The sequence below is a fragment of the Thamnophis sirtalis genome, unplaced genomic scaffold, assembly GCF_051295495.1.
Source record: "Thamnophis sirtalis isolate CommonGarterSnake01/CBP01778 unplaced genomic scaffold, rThaSir2_p1.2 scaffold_5, whole genome shotgun sequence".
Lineage (NCBI taxonomy): Eukaryota > Metazoa > Chordata > Lepidosauria > Squamata > Natricidae > Thamnophis > Thamnophis sirtalis.
The window spans coordinates 82,314,850-82,339,780 of record NW_028261385.1 but is presented as its reverse complement, the minus strand read 5'-3'; the positions used below and the strand labels follow the sequence as shown (position 1 = coordinate 82,339,780).

Sequence of the window (24,931 nt, the reverse complement as noted above, 5' to 3'; positions counted from 1 at the left end):
GATCTTTCATTTTTCCAATAGTCAAAGTCACATTAAGAAATATCCTATTAATGAATGTCACATTTTCGGCCATTTATTTAGAGAATTATCAAAGTTAATTCTGGATGAAATGTTTATTAAAAGGCAAAACTCTGCTTTCCACTATGTATATTTCCAACAAGACACACTGTCCAGGTTAGAAAAATAATTTCTAGATTTGTTAGCTTTAGGGTTCCAAGTAACACCCCAAACGAAAGAAGACTCCAAGGCTTTCCTCAAAGTTCCATTTTATTAGAGATGCCATATTGGCACATCTGGGAAAATCCGAATCTGAAAGCTTTCAGGTTTCCCCCACCCAAATGAAAGTCCAAATCCCTGCCCCATCACATGGTCCAACCAGGCACCGTCCCAACTGGAGATGCCTCCCAGTCATACCCACTCCAGATGCAGGGCAAGATGTCCTTCACTCTCTGGGAAAGGAATGTTATTTATACTACATATCTCTCATACTCCATATAATTCCCCCTCCCATTTTCCCACAACAGAAAAGGTGGCAGGCCTGAAGGCCCAATGCAAAAGAAGGCTTCCAGGCCTGACACACTTAGTATGATTTCGATTCTGAGTGGCTCAAGTTTGACTCAGCCATCCATTCTTCCAAGGTCAATAAAATAAGGACCCAGATTGTTGAGGACAATGTTTTTGTAAACCGCTTAGCAAGAGCTGTAAAGCAAAATGAAGTGGTATATAAGTCTAAGCGTAATTGCTATGTAGGCCAGACAGGAAACATGACTAGATGAGCCAGTTCTACTTTATTGTAAAGTTACATTAACAGAATTGTGCAAGTCTGAAAGTATTTCTTTCCCCCATCTCCTTTACAGCCCAAGAAACTAGGGAGGGTCTCTTCTGAGACGCTTGCCGTGTCTATATTTCTACTGCAAACTAAGTTCCTTTTATTTGACCATTTCTTTCGATGGGTCTCAATCTTGTCTCCAAAGGTCATTCAGAGCCGAGGTGGCGCAGTGGTTAGAGTGCAGTACTGCAAGCCACTTCAGCTGACTGCTATCTGCAGTTCGGTGGTTCAAATCTCACCGGCTCAAGGTTGACTCAGCCTTCCATCCTTCCGAGGTTGGTGAAATGAGGACCCAGACTGTGGGGGCAATATGCTGACTCTGTAAACCGCTTAGACAAGGCTGAAAGCCCTATGAAGCGGTATATAAGTCTAACTGCTATTGCTATTCACACATGCTATGCTGTAGGATTAGAGATACTGCTTACATAGAACAGGACAAAAATGCTTGGAATAACACTGAGCTTTGGTTGTGCTTGTGACATATTGGCGAGAATGTGTCATAACTGACTCTTCTCTCTTAGCAAGAAATGCAACATGACATAGGTACAACTATGGCTAGTAACCTACTCTACCCCCTACTTGAAAAGAAAAGTATTAGTGGTTGAGGTCAATACTCGAGGCCAGTGATTGCTAACCTATTTGTTGCTGTGTGCCAAAAGTGTGTATGTGCATGCAAAGTGCGTGCCTGCCCACACCCATGCATAGGCGACACACCTCGTACACCACAGTCCCCCCTCCCCCGCGCATGAACGTGCACTCCCCTGTGCCCCATTTTGGGCCTAGCAGGCCGCCCTGACGCCTTCTGGGACCAAAAATGGGGTGTGGGGGTGGCACCAAACCCTCCCCATACATGCATGCGCGACCCCCTTGCACATGTGCATGCATCTCCAGCATGCAACCCGCCGCCTGAGCTTGTGTGAAAATCAGTTGGCCGGCAGGAGGTGTGCACACATGCCTGGTGGAGCTGAGCTGGGGCAACAATGTGGCTCCGCATGCCACATTACATCATGGCTCTAGGCACATTTCATGATAATCATATGAACGATTATTATGTGACACAAAAGAGGAATAAATGATAAAAGTATAGGAAATAAGATAAAGCTAAAAAACCCAAAAGTTATGCTCTATGTCTGAAGTTAACAGAAATGGAAACAATTTAATAATTTTGAATGAAGATGGAGTGGAGTTAATATATGCATAGAATTGAAGGGATAAGTTTAATTATGAATCAATGAGTAAAAGGTATTTTAGAAGACATGAATTGGCATAATGAAGATTAACGTGAGGACATTTTAATATAGAAATCTATACATTATAAGTAAATGCATATTATATTCCATTTCATCCTGCAATGGATAGACAATGGCTAAAATGATGATTCTACTGAATGTTGATAAAGGAAGAATGAGAGATACATTTTCAAGAAAAAGGAACAATAGAATGTGATCAGGGAAAGGGATTCTGTTAAATGACAATAAGGTAAGAGAGCTCATAAACAGTGATTGAATCATTTGGAAATCCAAGTATGAATGAGCATGGTGACTGGTAAATATCTGTGCAGAAAAAGTTTTCTTTGTTTCGAATGTATTTTTTAAGCATGTGGCTATCCATGCATATACAAGGTAAAGAAATGAATACCAAATTAAATGCATGATTGATTTTATCTTATGATAAAATGGAGAGAAACAATGAAGGACACATGAGGGTGATAGGTGATGAGTGTAAGAGAGAACATCTTTTGATAATATGAAGAGTAGAGTTTGGGAAAATGGACATGGAAGAAAAATAAAAATAAGAATACATTCTAGGTCAGGGGTGTCAAACTCATGGCCAGCAGCCCGGATGCGTCACACGATAGCCACCCCGGTTTAATGAAGGGGGGGGTCACGATACATCATGTGACGACAATGTGATGCCACAGTTTGACAGCCATGTTCTAGGTGGAAAGAGTAACATTGAAGGAATAGAATTTGTGAGTTGTGTATAGAAAAAAATATTAAAAGATAGATCAATGTCCTAAGGATAATGAATGGAAAGTGGATGTAAGGAAAAAAAAAATGTGGAAGAAAACACAATGGAAAGAATTATGGAGCAAAATCGTCATATGGAAAGCTATGCTAAAGGGAAGTGCGAAACGGGATGCATGGACAATGATGAAATGAGAAAGAAGCTGTGGATGAGAAAATGTATGTAAGAGAATAGTGTCTGCTAACAAGGAAGATTAGATTGTATTCTAAGTGGTATCATATAAGATAATGGTAAAGAATGTAGTCAAAGAGATAAAGGAATGGTGAAGATTAAAAGACAGAAAGAATATGCAGAATGATTTATTGTTTTCAAAGTTTGTGAAGAGAGCTATCCAGATGGAATTCATTTAAAAAAAAATGATGCAAAGTAATAAAGAAAAGTAGAGACCAGATGTTATTCTTCTGCAGATCATTGAGAAATGTATGAATGTGAGAAATCAAGTTTATTGTACATTTAATGATGTAGAGGAAGCATATGATAGACACAGTGAATCAACTTGTACTGTAATGTGTTTTATATGAAAATGCACTTGAAAAATGTGAGAAAGATAGGATGTGAATGAAGAAAGTAAAGCATGCATGGGAAAAAGCAGAATGCTTAATGAGTAGCTCAACATTGACCAAAGAGTAAGACAAAAATAAGTGACGTCTACTAGATTATGCATTACATTTACTCATCAGTGTACAAGGAATGCTTGTAGTGACATTACACTGATGTTTTGGCCGGGCCACAAAAAAATGCTGAATGAATGTGATTGAATGCAAAGTAAGTTGAAATGGTTTAGTCATATAAAGAGAATGAATGTCACAAATCACAAAACAAATATATGAAATAATGAATGGGTCACGTGGAAGAGGAAAAATGTGCCTAGATAAGATTCTTAAAATGAAAAAAAGGAAGGAAAGCATTGTAGGAAGTGGCATAGAAATGTGGCAGAGGAAAGAATGGTTCATAGTTTATTGTAGATACTGTTCACTTAAACCAAATTTAGCTCTTTTTCTTATCTTCCATAGCTTTAATTTCTTTGGCTTATTATTTTTTGCAGCCTTTCTCTCCTTTTCAAATATTTACTCAAGCGATGGATATGTTTGCATAAAGTTCTCTGGATCCAGTAAACAGCTTTATGTCCATGTTGATATTTTGTTTAGATACATTTAGATACTGTCCAGTCCCTGAGACATCCTTAACTTTGTGAATATGATCTCTTCCTTTTCTTCTAGTTTTTAAAAATATTATAAACTTTTTAGGTCAGTGCTTCCCAAACCTGAGTAATAAAATGATCCAGAATTGGATAAAAGTGGTTTTTCTTTGTGTAACAACACACGGACCATTAATGGTTTTACAGAGCTTAGTTTAATGATCAAGCTTAGGATAAGCAGTCGACTCAAAAGGTTATTCGAAGAAAAGAAGAACTCGGTGGAATTTTTCTGATTAACAATTTACAAGGGAACATTCTGTGGCAACTGGGAGGTTATTTGCAATCACCTACATGTGGAAATATGATTTTCCAGTCTTACCTTTACAAAGAAAATGGTTTTGGATAATGAAGGAAAAAGTTTAGGAAGCACTGTCTTAGAATAATCAGAAACCGCTGATTTGTAAAATAAGTGTATCTTTATATTTATAAAAGATACGAAGGGAATGGAGTGCTATAAATAAGCTAAGTGTTATAAGTTGTTTCAAAATATATATTTTTCTTTGTAAAACATGTTTTTACATTTTCTCCAAAATGCATGAGTCTAAATTTTATGTAACAAGTCTCCATCTCTTGTAAAGAGTAACATGTCAATTTCTGTTTTGAATGGGTTACTTACATAAACCACTAGAGGGAGCTAATTTACTACCCAGTATAGTTATCTGCTGGAAAAAGAATTAAACTTTCACTGTGTTTTGGATTTGTTAATTGATTGATTTAATGGTGGTGTTAATAAATTGGCACAACCATTACTTAAGTAAATAATATGACAAGGGTAAAACTCAACTCTATTGTTTAAAGTGTATTTTTTCTCTCTCATTTCCAATTCTGGTACCATACATCTTTTTCCCCCTACAGAGGATATCAATATTTTGACAATAACCTGTTTGGTTAATATGCAATATATAGCCATCTAAAATTTTATTTGTCATGCTTTTTTCATGCAGAGGATTCAGAGGATTGATAAAATTGGATAATTAAGTTTCTTCTTTCTCCATGCTGCTCTTGTAAATACTAGATTAACATTTAAGCACTGAACAATGCTTTTACAAGTGAAACTCGAAAAATTAGAATATTGTGCAAAAGTTCATTTATTTCAGTAATGCAACTTAAAAGGTGAAACTAATAGATGAGATAGACTCATTATATGTAAAGCAAGATAGTTCAAGCCGTGATGTGTCATAATTGTGATGATTATGGCTTACAGCTCATGAAAACCCCCGAATCCACAATCTCAGAAAATTATAATATTACATGCAATCAATAAAACAAGGATTGTACATAGAACAATATCGGACTTCTGAAAAGTATAAGCATGCATATGTACTCAGTACTTGGTTGGGACCCAATACAGCGTGGCATGGAAGCTATCGGCCTGTGGCACTGCTGAGGTGTTATGGAAGACCAAGATGGTTCAATAGCGGCCTTCAGCTCTTCTGCATTGTTCGGACTCATGTCCCTCATCTTTCTCTTGGCAATGCCCCATAGATTCTCTATGGAGTTCAGGTCAGGCGAGTTTGCTGGCCAATCAAGCACAGTAATCTCACTGTCATTGAACCAAGTTTTGGTGCTTTTGGCAGTGTGGGCAGGTGCCAAGTCCTGCTGGAAAATGAAGTCAGCATCCCCATAAAGCTTGTCTGCGGAAGGAAGCATGAAGTGCTCCAAAATCTCCTGGTAGACGGCTGCATTGACCCTGGACTTAATGAAGCACAGTGGACCAACACCAGCAGATGACATGGCTTCCCAAATCAACACAGACTATGGAAACTTCACACTGGACTTCAGGCATCTTGCATGTGTACCTCTCCATTCTTCCTCCATACTCTGGGTCCTTGGTTTCCAAATGAGATGCAAAAGTTGCTCTCATCAGAAAAGAGGACTTTGGACCACTGAGCAACAAACCAGGTCTGTTTTTCTTTAGCCCAGATAAGACGCTTCTGATGTTTGTTGTTCAGGAGTGGCTTGACAAGAGGAATACAACATTTGAAGCCCATGTCCAGGATCTGTCTGTGTGTGTGGTGGCTCTTGATGCACTGACTCCAGCCTCAGTCCACTCCTTGTGAAAGTCCCCAACACTTTTGAATGGCCTTTTCCTGACAATCCTCTCCAGGCTGAGGTCATCCCTGCTGCTTGTGCACCTTTTTCTTCCACACTTTTCCCTTCCACATAACTTTCTATTAATGTGCTTTGATACAGCACTTTGGGAACATCCAACTTCTTTTGAAATTACCTTTTGAGGCTTTCCCTCCTTATGGAGGGTGCCAATGATGGTTTTCTGCACAACTGTCAGGTCAGCAGTCTTCCCCATGATTGTGATTCCTACTGAACCAGACTGAGAGACCATTTAAAGGCTCAGGAACCCTTTGCAGGTGTTATGGCTTAATTAGCTGATTAGAGTGGGACACTTTGAGCCTAGAATATTGCACCTTTTCACAATATTCTAATTTTCTGAGATTGTGGATTTGGGGTTTTCATGAGCTGTAAGCCATAATCATCACAATTATGACAAATCACGACTTGGACTATCTTGCTTTGCATGTAATGTGTCTATCTCATATATTAGTTTTACCTTTTAGGTTGCATTACTGAAATAAATGAATTTTTGCACGATATTCTAATTTTTCGAGTTTCACCTGTACTTGGAAATAAACCACAGCTTAGTGCAGCATGTGATTTAATCCTTATATGGCATGTTCAGAGCTAACTGAATAAATCACAGAGCATAACTAATTAAAGCAGATTTCTGGATGATAAGTTGCTGATTGTAAGACTTGCTTCCTACTGTCTAGTAGAAGATTCTTCACAGTTCACTGTTCTTACCTGCTGAAGAACAGGTATATGTGTGTTTTCCTTGGTAGCTATGGGATATATCTTTGCAAGGCTGATTTAGTAATGGTGATTAGTCCTTAGACATATACCGCTTTCCAGTGCTTTCCAGCCCTCTCAAAAGGGTTTACAGAGTCAACATATTGCCCCCAACAATCTGGGTCCTCATTCTACCGACCTTAGAAGGATGGAAGGCTGAGTCAACTTTAAGCCTGGTAAGATTTGATCTGCCAAACTGCTGGCTGCTAGTGATCAGCAGAAGTAGCCTGCAGTACTGCAGCCTAACCATGGCACCACCTCAGCTCATTGGTACAGTACTGAAGACTGGCAGTCTTCTAGCAATTCTTTGGACTTTGAGTTGCAAATACAAACAAGATGTGGTATTTTTCACAAATACAAAATCTAATATGAAGGCTTGGGGTTCTTTCTCGCCTCTACACCCACACACCCCAATTCCTTTGGCCTAGTCATCTGTTGGCTATTATTACAATAATGGAAAAATGGGAGTACTGTACATTTTCATTCTTCACTGAATTATTAAACCAATCACTCTGTAGGGATTTTTCTTGATGTTTTCTTGATTGCTTGTGGAATCGTGGTGTTTTATGCACTGAGCAAATTAATTTACATGTATAGAAACTCTTCAGTGGTGTACCATTCATACATTCAGTAACATGCAGTGAGTCTGGTGCCACAGCTTTCATTATCATGTTGGCTGTGGAATTCTGGGATTTGAAGTTCACACACCAGGAAATTGCCAATGTTCCATCCTATATAATTGCAAGATTACAATTGGATGGAGCCGTGGTGGCACAGTGGTTAGAATGCAGTAGTTCAGGCTAATTCTGTTGACTGCCAACTGCCAGCAGTTCAAGTCTCACCAGGTCAAGGTTGACTCAGCCTTCCATCCTTACAAAGTCAGTAAAATGCGGACCCCAAGATTGTTGGAGGCAGCATGCTGACTCTGTAAACCGCTTAGGACTGTAAAGCATTGTGAAGTGGTATATACTGTAAGTCTATGTGCTACTGCTAAGATGACAAGTTCCACTTAGAGCTTTATTATAGTATTCCATTAGAAAAAAATCCTCAGAGCAACAGTGCAGAGAATGTGTCCATGCAGTGCGCGCTGGAATTAACAGGGCAACACCTCGCGTGCCCTAACAAATGGCATGTGTGCCATAGGTTTGCCATCACGGGTCTATCCCATTTTGCACAGGAAATGGCCTTGGGACATACGCAGAAGTCCCTGTTACTAAGTAGAATGGTTTGCCTGCTCAACCTCAACAAATAATATTAAGATACCATTTAACTTTATGGTTTCATTTTACTAGTCCAGTTTGCTAAAAGAAGTAGTCCACTGAGAGTTGATTTGAAAGCACATTCATTTTCTTTATAGCTAAAGTCGTTCACCTGGCATTCTGGTCTGCCTATACTAGATATAGGTGGCAATGATAATTAATTTTCTATGAATGATGCCGGTGGCTTGAGCATGGCTGGTTCATTCTACTCTATAGAAGATATGGAGGTTCAATTGCTTCATTTTTCATAATAGAATAAGGTTGTACTGCTGAGTGAGCCAGAGAGATTATGTCAAGGTGGCATCTCTTAAGAATCCAAGCTGTTATTTTTCTGGGGTCATGAAAAATATTTGAAAGAAGTGCTTTACCTCCAAGCATTTTAGTACTAGCAGAACAGCTATGCCCCCTTTAAGTATCAAAGCAGCTTCTTCTTCTGCAAATTGGGCTGGAACAATAAATGTAACCATATATAAATGATTGCAGACAACTTTTGAAGCAGTGACTAAGCATTCCAGAGGATACAGTTGCTTTAAACCTGCAAAATAGAAGAGACGTTTAAGAAGAAACTTTATGAAGCCTTTCTTTCAAATGCTTGGCTTGACTGCTTTTCTCTTTTACCTTCCTGCTTTTCACTGTGTTATAGCTGAAGACTTGGAGCAAGAAAGGGATAATATCCCCATTTGATGTGCACTCTTAGTTGTTGTTTTTTTTGTGATCTGTGTTTTTCCCTCCCACATGTTGTTCTTTCTCATTAAATTGTTTCAGGCTTTGTTCTGGTTTTTAATTGTGTGCCACATAAAATTGGCTTTGAGTTATTTAGGTCAGACTTAAAACTCAAAATTATAAACTTCACTGGTTTTGACTTTTTCAATTTCAGAAAAATGAGGTTTTATTAGAGTACTTTCTAAAGAAACCTATTCAAGGCACCTTCCAATTTTGACTCCGTGTTCTTTTCCATTTTTAATGATGATCTGAAATTTAAAAAAAAAAAAACATTATCGAGACTGACATAGATTTCAAGTGTTTCAACAAGATGAACAAAGTATTAAGTTGGTTCTGTTAACAAACAGGATTATTATTATTTTTGTTATTCACCAGTTTCTTTAAAACTTAACATCTGTTAAATAGTTCCAATCATAGCTGTGTATTTCAAATTGGAAGAGATCAGGGAATATAAATGTGCACATATATACACATCCAAAACAAAACCAATACAAACCAAAAATGCATATTATAGCTTTTTCTGATGCAAAACATCTATATTATATTGATGTAAACACTGGGCATTTACCAAAATACTCATAAGTATTGAGCCAGAATCTCAAAGATGCTATGTGATGTCCTATATGCCTTTTATCTTTTCCTTTATTGAAACTATTTTGTTCACTGGATGTTTTTGTTAACAGAACTAACTTTTGTTCTTTCAGTATAATTAAAGATGACTCCCTTAAATGTGCCTTTTCTTCTCTCTCAAAATCCCATTGTATAATGCTAATAGATTTAAATGGATGAAAGTCCAAGTAACACTCCACATTTTGTATTTGTTACTGGAGTTCCATTGAATTCCATTGGCTAAGATTCAGCTGGTACAGGCTAATATAAAACCTTACTAGCATGAATAGTGCTAGATGTAAGAGTAGATTTGTTTCCTGACTTTGCTTTTATTAAAGATGTTGTAGCAGTGACTTAACGGGCATAGACTATCTTGAAATGTAACCAGCTCATTATGGACACATTACTGTAACTCCTTGGATTGCTAGGGATTCCATGTGGAAAGTAATGGTCTGATTTGACTTTGGTCTCTTTAATTGCATAGGCCTTACAACCACTCAGGTGCCACTTCTCTCAGAGATATCTATTATGTTCATAAAATGTTTTCAAAATGCAAAGATAAGGAAAACCTAATTAAAAACAAAATGTGGTGGCATGGTCTTCATGAGATTTTCGACATGATTCTCTGAGAGGTCTTAAAATTGAATTATATTTGGAATTAAGATAGAAAATAGAAGCCTCAGCTAACTAATTTGTCAGCTTTTTTCTACTGGAATACAGCAGAGTAGGCTAAGAAGTGAAGATAACACTGCTTGGGCAATCCTGTAGAAATTAGGTGTATTATGTTCTAACCTGGCCTTGGAAATCTGGAATTACTAAAGGGCAGTCTTTTCTTAATTCAGTCAGGATAGTAGTGTACAATAGATATCGTGGGCTGTGAAGAGCTATCAGCAGTTGTATGTCCTTCCATTTAATAGGGAAATAGACCAGAGGTGGTATTCAGCAGGTTCTGACCAGTTCCAGAGAACCGGTAGCGGAAATTTTGAATAGTTCAGAGAACCGGTAAATACCACCTCTGACTGGCCCTACCCCCATCTATTCTATGCCTCCTGAGTCCCAGCTGATCAGGAGGGAATGGGGATTTTGTAATATCCTTCCCCAGCCACGCTCACTGAGCCATGCCCACCAAACTGGTAGTAAGAAATTTTGAATCCCACTACTGAAATAGACTCACCTTGAGCTTTCCCCACATAGCCCAGGGAAGTAAATAATTATCTTCATACCAATCGGTTGCCTCTGTCTTGGAGACTGTAACTGCTCTTACTTGTTTATCACATTTGCGCCTGCCGCAACCAAAAAGGGTTCTCAGTGGGTTGTTGGTAATTAAGGGCAACCAGACATGGCACTCAGAATTAAAACATTCACATTTTTAAAGTAGAATAGAGGCTACATGTAAAGGCCTTGTCGTTCACAGTGAGCTCTCAGAATAACTCTGTTTTCCCAAAATTTCTAGAAGGTTAACGCTGTGGAGAGCAACCTGGATTTTAAAAGAGTAGTCTTGCAGGTATGCAGCTTAGGTATTTTGAAACACCTGGCTTGAGGAGAAATGTTGGTCCAATGAACACTTATTAAATAAATTAAAATTAAAAAATAAATAAATGAAACATTTATTAAATAAAGATGCTTGCCTTGAGCAGGGAGGCGGGAGGGGGTCGATAAAAGACCTCTGAAGTCCCTTCCAGTCCTGTGATTCTAAGTTATCCCTGTTTTTCTTGCTGTTTTTGGGACTGGAGCCCCTTTATACCAGTAGAATTTTTGCTCCCCTAAAGTGTGGATTCATCTTTCATCCTCTTCTTTCTTCAAATTCTTACCAATTTATCTTGTGATCTTGCTTTATTTTACTTGTTCTATGATATTTTTCCCTTCCAGAAAAACTTTGCTTCCATTAATCTCATATAAGTACAGACTACTTTCCAGTCATTTTTGTTATCTATATGAGGCTGTTTGAAGAAATAGGACCTGGCACGAAAAATCAGAAATTTCAATGAAGAGAACAACTACTTGCAAGGTCGGGCTTCTTAGTGATGAGGTTACTGGAACAGGACTTTTGAGAGATCCAAGTCAGCCTTGGTGGCTCAGCTTTTCCTCGGTTGGAATAGTTGAAGGATGTTGTTGCTGAATTCTCCAAAGCTCCCCACCCCACCCCTATTAGTTTTCATTCCATTTTATGAAAGAATCTGTTTTAGACATTTTTTTCCTAGGGAAATTATCAGTGGAGCTTGATGTTCTGATTAATTGGTTATACCAGGGGTGTCAAACTCAAGGCCCATGGGCCATATCCGACCTGTGAGATGCTTATGTCTGGCCCACAAGGCCACCCTGGAAACAGTGAAGGACTGGCCTGTGGTGCCTCTACCAGGGAAAATGGAGTTCGTGAGGGCCACGCATGGTCCTTGCGAGCTCTGTTTCTGCTGGCAGAGGGTTGCAGGAGGCCGTTCCAGACGAAAAAGGAGGTCTAGAAGCCATTTTCGCTGCAGAGCGCTCTGGCCACCAGAGGTGCCTCCCCGACACAAGTGATGTCAAGCTGGCCATGCCCACCTGACCCGCCAAAATCAAACACAATGCTGGGTTACATAAATGTTGTCTGAATGTAATCTTTCAGTGTATGATAACCTCTTCAGTTGACTGTAGCCTTCCAACTCTGTTTTAGAAGAGTTAGGAGATCAGCTCTTAATTAGACTAGATTGATAGACCAATAGAATTGTCCCTTTCCTTCAAAAGATTCTGCTTAGAGGTTAATCCTCTGAAAATGATGTCCATCCTACATCCTCTGATTGAAGGATGGCAGTGATTGATCTTCCCCAAAGATTTATCAAATAATATTTTTTGTCATAAATTGCAAAGTCCAAGAATCAAAAATCATGGCCGTTCTCCTACATTATTCTAATGCGTACTAATTTCTTTGCTTCCTTCACTGGACTCATTAACCCCTTGTATGGCAGCTAGGAGTAAACAAGGCAGAGTAATATTTCCTGTTTTTCATGAAGTGTTTTATGCCTTAAGCATAAGAAGTTAAATTTTTATAATACATCTAGTTCCTTCTGCTTTTGGGGTGAGAAAATAAAGCACAATGACAGAACAATTACAATCACATATATTCTAGGTCTATGTCATTTCAGTTAAAAAAGGATTGGGATAACAGAACTTGAACCAGCCTTGGATGATGTAATAGAGTAGCTAGCCTTGGTAGTTCAAGATAACTTTGTGTGTTCACATGTTAACATCTTAGAGCAATGGGTTATGATTTGAATCTTAAGTCTTGGTGATCTGTGGCCACGTAAGTTATTTAAAAGGGACTCTAGTGAAGAAAAGGTTGAGAACCACTGATCTAGGGCATTAGTTCTCAAGCATTTTGGTCTCAATATGTATCTATTAATATACATTAAATTGTATCTATCAATATTTAATCTACTAGAAATTAAAACTCAGAATTTTCTTTAAAAAAATATTTGACTTCATGGACACCCTGAAATAGTCGGGGTTTTCAAGAGTCCCCAGAGCAGATTTTAAGAACTGAACTACAGAATAATATCTATAGTATATAACTCGCCTCTCATTTTCTGCTATAGTGTTGGTGTGTCTTAAATTTTTCATTACTAACTGGAAACGTTTGAGCCAAGGTTAAAAAAAATTGAAAAGCTATAGTAGCATAAGATGGAAGGAAATACTGTACTGCTGCCAATAGTTTTCCTATACTTGGCTGCTGACTTTTCTTCTCTCTTAAATGAATATTGAATGACAGATTAAGTGATTTTAATTGTAGGAAGGAATGGAAGAAGATATTTAAAAGAGAAATGCTGGGTGACTCTTAAAATCCTTCATGTCTTAATACCAAGCTTTTTGTCACTTGATGATAACTTCAGTAAACATATATTTTTTTTCTTTTGAAATATTTAAAATAGCATCCAAAACAATTCCCAGGTATAAATGTTCCAGCAAGAACAGAGAACACTTAAATATCAACTTTCCTTAAATAGCTTCATGTTCATCCCAAGTCACCGGAATAGTAACAGATTTAAAGGCATAGCCCTATTTTCCCCACCAACTGTTAAGTTGTAAATTAGTATTTCATGCTCTTTATAATGCCAAAAATAGTTTATAACAATTGGTGTTACTTTATCAAATCTGTATATTTCCCCCCACATTTCTTTCAAATTTAGTAAATACCTTACCTATAGTCAAAGAGAGATAAAGATGTTCTTAACTATTCACTACTTCAAATACATCAATTCATTTATTTTAAACATTTATGTGGCTATCTATCTTAAATAGCTAATTCTACACAATGAAGAGACCATTTGCAAACAGCAACATAAAAGAACCCAATAACCAATGCTAATATATTCCAGAAAGAGGGCGGAAACCCTAAGGCACCATACAACAAGCTTGTAAACCATAACACTTACATTGGGGTTTAATATAAGACCTGGTGAGAAAGGTCGTAACAGCCTTCCATCTTTCCTTGAAATGGGCTTAGAATCCAAACCATACTTTAAAAGTGGTATTGCTGATTTGAAACAACCATTGACTAGACTGTCTTGCATATCATGCACAACTTGAGTTCTCAGGGTTGCATCCAGAAAGTTAACTAATGAGTTGTAATTTTTAATGGGATAAAAAAGGAAAATTATTGAATACATGGGAAACATTGATATAGACAAGGAGTGAAATGCTACTGGTTCAGAACGATTCACCCGAACCGGTAGTAAAAAAAAAATTAGAAATCGTGCAGCACAGCTGGTTCGCCTGAACTGGTAACATTTTTTATGTTCTGACAATCAGCTATGCCACACGATTTCTAATTTCCAAAGCAAACTGGTAGCAGACTTCAGAGCATTTCACCCCTGATATAGACTGTATTTAATGCAAGTTGGCTCACTTTTAAATTATATCAGATTTAATTTTGTACTGGCCACCCATTCACATACACGTGCTACTCTTAAATTTAAGGAGGCTTAGATAGCTAGTAAAGTTACTAATGAAAATACAATTCCAACTCTGCATATTTTTTTCTTGACTTTTTCTTATAAGTAGTAACACAAAGATTATCAACAGTGGCAAAACATCAGAAGGTTGCAAGTAGAAAATAAAGTACAGCCACTTAACCTCCCGTTTCAAATTATAATTTCATGTAGAAGGAGTGACAGAACGTAGGGGTAGAGTCAAGAAAGGAATCAGTCTGGAGCTGTTACACTTCCACAAATGATCTAAGTCCAACCCCTCTTGAATTCCTTTATCTAGCACCAATTTAGTGCTCCCCATTAGTTGACTAGATTTTCTTTTATAGGGATGAGCAATAAATCAGCTTAACTGGAACTTAACATGTTATCCTGGTTCATGATATCTGACATTTCATGAACAAGGCATGATGATTGTATAATGAAATAATTTATTTCAGTGAATGTTCATTTTGGAAGACAGGATCATTCCTTTGTTCAAACACCATATAATAACTTCAATAATAGATTAATAATAGCTTCATTGATTTTTACCATATCATAGTATTGCATTATAACTTTGTAAATGGATTTGGAATAGTATAATTCCTCCTTTTCTAAAAGTTGTTAATGCAAGCATAGCTAGTTTAGGGGCTAGAATATTAAAAAAAATTCTAAGAAATATAGAAAAAGGTTTTTTTTTTTAAATTTCTAAGCATCCATCCTTGAAGATATTAATGAACAAGATTATTTGTTTTCAGCCTTTCTTTAAAAACCCGTTAGACACTTAATGTTATTTTTGTTTCTGACTATAACTTTTCATGTTGGATGTACTAAATTCAGAAACTTGAATGCAAGTTATTTTAAATCGAAAAGTGTATGATTAGCTTGGCTTTTATGTCTTTATTAGGAAAAAGTTTTGCTTTCTAAGCTTAGAAGAAGCATAGGAAGTTTACAGGAAGGATTCAAGAAAGAACTGACCATTAGAGATATGAGAAACATGACTGGAGGTGACATCTGTTTTTCCTTGACCTCACTACCATTACACTGTTATTTTCTTAAGTTGTATTTCCTTTGGGAATGTCATTTATTCCTAGAAAAAGTATGGTATGGAAGCAGAATGATAGTTGGATCATTCTACTAACTTCTTGCTTGTAGACTTTTTAACACCTTGATTTTATGCATCTGTGGCTCATATACAGATTGTTCACTGCTTACCCTTAGAGTAAAAATACATTGCCTTGGACCAGGGCAGCGAAAAGATCCCATATAGCCACCTTGGTTGCGTCCGCTGAGTCCCGCCCAGCCGCCCTGTTTAAGATAACCCGCTCCCTATTAAATAAAAGGGAGGCGGGGGAACCCTTACAGGGCAGAGCTGAGGATTATGCCCAATTCTTAGCGGACAAAATTGCTCGGTTTCGGTCGGACTTGGACTCCACCCCTGCAGTTCCAGCTGAGGCACAAGAGGATCAGATGGAACACCCCTGGGTTGAGTTTCAGGATGTTACCCCCGGGGATGTGGACAAGGCCATGAGGGCTGTGAGTGCCTCCACCTGCGTACTGGACCCGTGTCCCTCATGGCTGGTTACCAGCAGCAGTGAGGTGACACGAGGCTGGATCCAGGCGGTCGTGACCGCCTCTCTTCGGGAGGGGAACTTCCCCGCCGCACTGAAAGCGGCGGTGGTGAGACCCCTCCTAAAGAAGCCATCTTTGGATCCAGCTGTCCTTAATAACTATCGTCCAGTCTCCAACCTTCCCTTTCTTGGGAAGGTTGTTGAGAAGGTGGTGGCCTTTCAGCTCCAGCGGTCCTTGGAGGAAGCAAACTATCTCGACCCCTTCCAGTCAGGCTTCAGACCCGGTTACAGCACTGAAACCGCTTTGGTCGCATTGACTGATGATCTATGGAGAGCCAGAGATGGAGGACATTCCTCCATCCTGGTTCTCCTTGACCTCTCAGCGGCTTTCGATACCATCGACCATGGTATCCTTCTGCGACGACTGCGGGAGGTGGGGGTGGGAGGCACCGTGTTGCGGTGGTTCTCTTCCTACCTCTCGGACAGGTCGCAGTCGGTGTTAGTGGGGGGGCAGAGATCGTCCCCTAGGCCCCTAACATATGGGGTGCCTCAGGGCTCGGTCTTATCCCCCCTACTATTCAACATCTACATGAAACCGCTGGGAGAGATCATCCGCAGGCACGGGATTAGATACCATCAATATGCGGACGATACTCAACTGTATCTGTCCGCCCCGTGCCAACTCAATGAAGCGGCAGACGTGATGAGCCGGGGTCTGGAGGCGGTTATGGACTGGATGAGGGCTAACAAGCTTGTGCTCAACCCGGAAAAGACCGAGTGGCTGTTGTGTTTCCCTCCCAAGGATTCCACCAATATTCCATCTCTCAGGCTGGGGGGTCAAACTTTATACCCCTCAGAGAGGGTCTGCAACTTGGGAGTCCTCCTAGATCCACAGCTATCATTCGACCACCATTTGACGGCTGTGGCTAGGGGGGCATTCGCCCAGGTACGCCTGGTGCGCCAGTTGCGACCCTACCTGAATCGGGAGGCACTCACAACAGTCACTCGGGCCCTTGTGACCTCTAGGCTGGAATACTGCAATGTGCTCTACATGGGGCTGCCCTTGAAGAGCATCCGGCGTCTTCAGCTAGTGCAGAACGCAGCCGCGCGAGCGATAGTGGGTGCACCGCGGTTCACCCACATTACACCTATCCTCCGCGAGCTGCGCTGGCTGCCTGTCGACTTCCGGGTGCGCTTCAAGGTGCTGTTAATCACCCATAAAGCCCTACATGGTAGTGGATCTGGATACTTGAGAGACCGCCTTCTGCCAATTACCTCCCTGCGACCAATAAGATCACACAGATTGGGCCTCCTCCGTATTCCATCGGCCAGCCAGTGTCGGCTGGCAACTACAAGGAGGAGGGCCTTCTCAGTAGTCGCCCCGACCCTTTGGAACGAACTCCCCGTGGAGATTCGTACCCTCACCACCGTCCAGGCCTTCCGCGCAGCCTTGAAGAACTGGCTAGCCCGTCAGGCCTGGGGATGAAGATAGTTGCCCCTCCCGAATGATGAATGCATGTTGGTTACTGTTTTTATTATATGTGTCTTTGTTATTGTCTGTATCTCCCCTTCCCCGATTTTGTGTGAGCCGCCCTGAGTCCCCTCAGGGAAAAGGGCGGCCTACAAATCTCAATAAAATCTCTCAATAAATCTCACTGCTTACCCTTAGAGTAAAAATACATTGCCTTGGACCAGGGGCATCAAATTTGTAGCCTGCAGGACAGATGTGTCATGTGCTGACCCTGCCCAGTTTAGCGATGGGGAAAAAAGTCCCAATATATCATGTGACAACGCCGTGACAACACGAGTTTGACACCCCCGTCTTAGACATTAACACAATACTAAGAGGAGAGTTCTAAGATGTGTGTAACTTCATAGGATTCAGTAGTTCAATTTTGAAATCTTGTTTATGAAGGTGACAGTTCAGCATTGAAGTTCAAATAGTTTGCCAATGGTGACTTTAGCCATGTCTGAACTTTTATATTGCGTTCAAATTCTGATGTACAGCAATCATGTTTGATTCATGACAGCTGACATTCCTAATGATGTCCCTATCTTTTAGTTGTCAAAGTTTGATATTTTTATAATTATTACTCTGAGATAATTGGCATGAAGTTGTTGTATACTGTGTGGGGTGCATATTCACAAATGAACGTATTTCAGATAACTTATGCATGTACAGGTTTGTTCTTAAAGAAGTGAAATTCTAAAAGTGGTGAGCAGAGATGTTGAATTATCCTTCTGTCCTTGAAATGTAAAAGAAGAAATAAACTGAAGAAACAAGGTTTTTGCATTTTCATAGATAATTCAGGTCTAATTTGAGTCATCTGATTTTTGTCAGGAGACAAAAATCTGTCTACTCAGTTGCTTTTTCTTTCGCTTCGTTTTTTGGGTAGCGAAAGCTGAATTTGGGGTCTTGCTTATAATTTACTTAGTGTCTTGTAGATTACATATCCTGCATTTTTTTAATTAACTGAAAACATCATTTCCCCCCCTTCCTGGGTTGTTATACACTTTTGTAAACTAATCTGACGTTATAAAAATTGTTTTTTACTAATGGCATTTGTCTGTCATTGCCAAGGTTGATTTTTAGGCCTTAGCAATTTTGTAAAGCCCCTTCAGGAATATTTGAACTACATCATAACAGTAACTTCAGTATGATCTTATGTATTTTTTAATTTGAGTTTAGCTTGTAGGAATAGCTGTAATGCTGCTGCTATGCTGAACAAGGAACTGTTAATGATATTAATTCAGTTTTTCTCTTAATGTAGGGATGCTTGCATCCATTTTATCTAGACCAGCGCCCCCCAACCTTTTTGACAGCACAGACCAGGCCAAGGAGGGGGAGGTGGTGGGTTTGTGTTTTCAACCTAATTCTGTGCATGTGGCGGATGATAAGTAACTAATGTTTCAGTCTTCTAAAGACTTGCAAATATTTTATGTCAACTCTTGGAAAGTTATCTTCATTTTCAAAGAGTCATCACAGGTCCAACTTGGTTTTCTAATAGTTATGTTACTCTTAAGGTTATTTTTATCTAAATAAAAGATTTTATTTTATGGACCATCTAGTCTAGACAGGATGAAAAAATCATTTTCCTTCAGGTTCCCATACTTCTGTTATCTGTTTAATTTAGTAGCCTTATACTTTGCCTCATTCATATTGCTTAGAGTAAGCAGTGCGCCAACTCTCTGGAGTAGTATTCCAATTAGATACAAACAGACAGGAGAACTGGCTTTCCCATTATGTTCTGTGTTTCATGAACAAATCCACTTTAACCATGGTCAACCAAGGACTTATTCTACTATGGTTTGAGGCAGTGTTATTGTCAACTCGCAAAGCATCCATTCCATGCATACCTTTCTCAGGGCTGTATGTCACATTACCTGCAACAGCTGGAGGAGTATAATGTCAGAACCCTGTGAAAGTTCTCCATTGGAGAATGTGATTTATGGCACACCCTGGGAGGGAGGGGGGAAATGGTCAAAATTGGGTCATATGTGGGGTCAGAGCTGTCTTCACTTTGGTATGTGCCGACATGTTGCTCCTATTAAATAACTGGATTAGCTTCATTGGAGAATCCTGATTTAATTAGGGCACCTGTGGGAAACCTGGTAGCTATTTGGGAAAAAGAACAATTCAGGAATGTTAACAGGACAGTAAAATGTCTTTATAAAATGTGCTTGGGCTTACCACTTCTAGGCTTTAATGTTATGTAATGTTAATCTATTAGGTATTTGTATTTTCTTTTCTGCTTTGGATTATTTTTGATGTTCTAATTTTTAAATCTGTATACCTCTATATTTTTTTAATGATTGGACATACATAGCCGTCAGTCTGCTCCTTTTCAGAGTAAGCAATATCGTGCAAAGCACGGAAAAAGTGTTAAGAAATAGAAACAGAATTAAAAGCATGAGACAGAGGGTGGGAGAGAACAAAGTCCAGCTAAATCAAATTTATACCTTTTAGTGTATTTAGTGTATTTCTCAATGTCTATTTGTTAGACTTACATGGTTATCAAACCAGAAAGATAGAAGAAGGTATTTTTTTGGAACTCACCATTATTTTTACGACATCCATAACTTGCTTCATCTATTAGCTTTGTTCTTTAAACATTTCTCAGGCATATTTTTGAAAATCTATCATTTTCATCCACTTACAATTGTCTCCACATTCCCCTTCCTTTCAACCCATTCATTCTTCCTTTGTATATTTGTTTGCAATATGATCCTCCTTCTGTGTAAACAAAAATGCAATGAAGAACATAGGAGATTATCCTACATTCTTGTGTAATCCCCTGCTCAGAATCAAACCATTGCCTAAACATGATATGTATTCTCACAAATGCTCTTCTTGCATCTAGAAACTCCATATTAATGTAAGGCATTTTGCAACTCAAACCTATTTACTTTATCATACGCTTTCTTTAACATGTTCAAATATTTCCCTGCTGAAAAGCAAAACGGTCTAAAGCTGAACAAACACCCGGCCTGTAATAAGGTCAGACTGCAGTTCCCCAGTTTTGCTTCTTAGCAGTTCTCATATTGTCACCTTTGAACCAGAAGTCTCGAGTCCCTTCTGAGGGACTAACTATAATTAACTATAATTGTTGTTGGCTGTTTTGTGTAATTATTTTTTCCTCTCTGTGGGTATCCTATACTACTTGTCCTGGATCTTTATTTTTCAGCCTGCATGTATGGGGAAATAAGTCTCCCTGTGTACAATGTACAAATAGTTCTTGCAGTTCATTTAGAGACTGTTCAAAGTTACAACAGCACTAAAAAAAGTAACATGACCATTTTTCACACACACAACTGTTGCAGCATCTCCATGGTTACACGATCACAATTTAGATGCTTGACAACTGATCCACATTTATGATGAATGCTGTGCCTTGGAGGTCATGTGATCACCTTTTGCAACCAAGCCAGATTCACTTAACAATCGATGTTACTAACTTAACAACTGCAGTGATTCACTTAACAACTGATGTTAAGATGTTGTAAAATGTGGAAAAATCATTTAACTGTCACACTTAGCAAGAGCAATGTTAGGCTCGATTATAGTTGTACGTTGAGGACTAATTTATCTGGAATGCCTAAGTGGGAGTAGGAGGTTTCTTCACTATTAGTTGGAGCAACATATAAATCCTGTTCAGTAAATTATTAAATCATTTCTGTTTCTATTTTGCTTGTAGCAAGCTGTTGAAATGGTTATTTGAGGTTTTTCTACTTGTATAGATTCTTTAGGAACTTGGCAAGCCAGCTGCTGAGGAGAATATATCAGTTTTCTGTCAGCGTAGTGCTAATTTTGATCTGTTTCAGTAATATGGCATGTGTTCAGTTCACACAAAAATTGACTCACTTCTAAAATATTTGCCCCTTGTTGATCTTCCAAGGTTGAATCATGAGAGTAATGAAATCCAGGAGTCCAAAAGCCCAATATTTTATTCTTTAAAGAACCTCCAGTGTCACTAATACCTTGGTATATCAACAGCTTCTTTGTTTTAATGCTTTGATGTCTGCCTGGAGCTTGTATTATGGATTGTATTCTTGCTTTGTTGTTTCCTTAATTGAATTCTGCTTACAACACCTACTATTTCCTTGGATATTATATCTTTGCTATTATTACTTATCATTAGACAATGCATATGCTGGCTATTTTTTTAGATTATAGATTTTGCTTCTGTTTACTATATATCATTCTTGCATCTTATATATTGTGCCATCTTTTTTCAATTATAGATGTGAATCACATATATATTAATTCTGTCTGCTTACAAACAGCTTCCACAGCAGTGAATATAGTGCAGTATATTGCACCAAAGTAGAGTTCCTCTGATCCTTTAAAAATTAGCTTATTTATTATGAAGTTGCCTTTCATTTACTATAATCCATTTGGTTAAATATTTGAAGCATTATTTTTTAAAGGGGGGGGGGGATGATTCAAAATTGAGCCAAAAAGTAATGAAATTACAGGTTTCTGATAATATTATTTAACAGTTTGCTTGTGGCTGGATGGTCTCTAATTTTCCATTATTGAGAAAATTAAAAGTTGAGTTCACACATTTAAAAATTTCCAGATCAGAAAGATTTCAAAAACATATTCTGTGTTAGCATTCTCTTATGTGTGAATAAGTTTTCAATGGTTATTTAGAAAATTTCAGGGATTATTAAAAAGGATAAAACAGCCAGCAACTTTACTAGATAGTATTTTATTCAAGAAATGGATTTTGGTTTAGCAAAGTCTATATTTTATCCATTAAGTTCTTTGCAGATATTTTCTGAGATTTTTTTAGGAGGTTTATATATTCATCACTAAACATCTAAAAACATTGTGTAGGAGTCAGTGAATCCTTTGTAGAAGAAGCCTAAGTAGTTAGACAGTATTAGACCCTCAGAGTAGCTCTTTGCATCCTGAGGTGAAATATAATGCAATTTGTTTGTACCTGGGATTGTTGACTGAGTTTTCTTTCATGAATCTTTCCTTAGCTTGCTTTAGTTTACTCGGCCTTTGATTTATGTTTAAATGTTTAATTCTTGTCTGCCACCATTTGTTGGAAATGTAGAATGCAAATCTAAAAAACATATGTTTTATCAAACTTCATGATACGGAAATAGCTTTGTTTCAGTAATTTCTGCAGTTTTTCAGTCATGGTACTTTTCCTTTTCCTTTTCACGGAGACAAATATGACTGTTCACAACTTGCAGAATTTCTCAGAAACATTCTTAGCAATGTTTATTTTTAAAGAATCAAAATTTATGAGGAATCTAGTTCACTCAAACACATTCATGATTTCACCTGCTATACCATGAAATTCTGGGCATTTTGAAATTAAATCATTTTTAAAGTTGTTACTTTGTCCCTATGAAATTATGTGAAATCATGTAATTTTAAGATTGACTTTCCTACTAAGTGATCCATATGAAAATAGGGAGGTTTTGTGCTATTGCAGTTTATTGCAGTTAAACTTCAGCCATTACAGAAGACGTTAGATTTGATTTCTATAGAGAAGCAGTTTTTGCTCTACATGCTGACTTTGATTGCTTTGTGATTGTTATTCTTTGTCAAATTACTTTCAATCCATTTTTTCCCCCTTATTTTACCTTGATTTTTTGGGGTTAAACAAAATAAATAATGTGATATTGCCCACTACTTGAAAAGGTTTGCTCATTCTATTTTATAGATTTTATCTGCCTTTTCTAATGGATTGTGATTCATTACTCACAAAATTTAGATATAGGTAGTTCTTGACTTACGACCACAATTGAGTCCAAATTTTCTATTGTTAAATGAAATATTTGTTAAGTGGGTTTTTCCCCATTTTACGACCTTTCTTACCACAGTTGTTAAGTGAATCATTGCAATTTGTAAGTTAGTAGCCCAGTTGTTAAGTGAATCTGGCTTCCCCATTGACTTTGCTTGTCAGAAAGTTGCAAAATGGGTCACATGATCTTGGGACACAGCAGTGGTCATAAATATGAACCAGCTGTTGTGCTCCGCCGGCGGCCTGAGGAGCTGGCAGCAGGGCTCTGTGTCAGAGGCAGAGAGGGGGCCAGGACCATCTGGGAGTTATGTGCTCCCTCCGGAGCCTCCAGAGTCGGACAGCAGCGAGGCAGAGGAACAGTCTCCTCATTTCCAGTGCGTGCATGCGCAGAGCTGCCAGAAGGCAAGAACAGTTAAGACAAGGGACAACTCAGAAATAAGGCTTGGAGGTGATTGGCCCTTCCCATAGGACATAAAGGAGGAGCAAAGGCACATGAGCCTTTACAGAAAGCAACTTGGTTCATGCTGGTCAGTTTACCTTCTGAAGCTCCATTTTGACTCTTCGCTCCGTGTGACCTTGCCAAGCTATTTGCCAATTAAGTCTTTGGCAGTGTTTCAAGGAAGATAAAGTTGGTTGCTTATCACCGTTATCCCAAAGGATTTTGGCAGCCTACTGTAGAACTCTTTACAATTATTTGGGACTCATTATAGGCTGTGAATGAACGTAATTCACAGCCTTTGAAATAAAAAGAGGTTTTTGGGGCTAAGTGTGTGCTTTTTACTGTATCAGGAAGCCTAGGTTAAAACACCAGCTGCCAAGGATCTCAATTTTGATCACATGTTTGTGGGGATGCTGTAAAGGTCATAACTGTGAAAAATAGTCATGTCACATTTTTCAATGTTGTCGTAACTTTGAATGATCACTAAATGAACTGTTGTAAGTCGAGAACTACCTGTACTGGTTATATTCCTGATCTTTTTTTCTACTGCTGTAAGTGCCCTTAGTCCTCAGAGTCGAAATGGGACAACTTGCCAAAGCCAACTCCCTGTGGCCAACTCAGCTTGGCCAACTCGCTGCAAGACAACTTGCCGTGGCCAACTCACCAGGGAGATACCTCACTGCAGGACAATTTAACAATTCATTTTAATTATTTAAAATAAATAAAAACTTATTTTAATGTTTGTCATTCACATTTCATTTGGCCCCTCCTTTTGCAGCCTTTATTTATTCTTCTACACCATTTCTTTGATATTAGTGTAACTCTTCTCCCATGGCAAGTTGACCATGGTGAGTTGTCTTAGAGCAAGTTGATCATGGTGTGTTGGCCACAGCGAGTTGGCTGTGGAGAGTTGTCATAGATGCCTTGGAATCTTGTTATAGGCAGAAGGTGAACTAGTGTTCTCTTCTTGTTTTTGTCAGCCCTTGTCTTGGTTTGTTGATAGCTACTGCTTCAGAAAATTGTGGATAGAAAATTGTGGATTTTGGATGAGTTGGAAGAATAAATAATAGATATATAAGCAATATCTTGTTCATAAACTTGCTTACTGATTATTAAATATAGTTATAGAATAGTTATCCTTTAAGTGTGCTTTTATTTTTTCCTGTCTCAGTGAGTGTGCTACCTAAATTGTTGATGTTGTTTTTTCT

The 24,931-nt window shown here is 38.5% G+C and overlaps 1 protein-coding gene across 6 annotated transcripts in view; it reads left to right on the top strand.

Annotated features, from left to right (window-relative positions):
* Positions 1-24,931, top strand: part of ELAVL2 (ELAV like RNA binding protein 2) — a 157,985-nt gene that overhangs the window by 94,143 nt on the left and 38,911 nt on the right. The window lies entirely within an intron of this gene.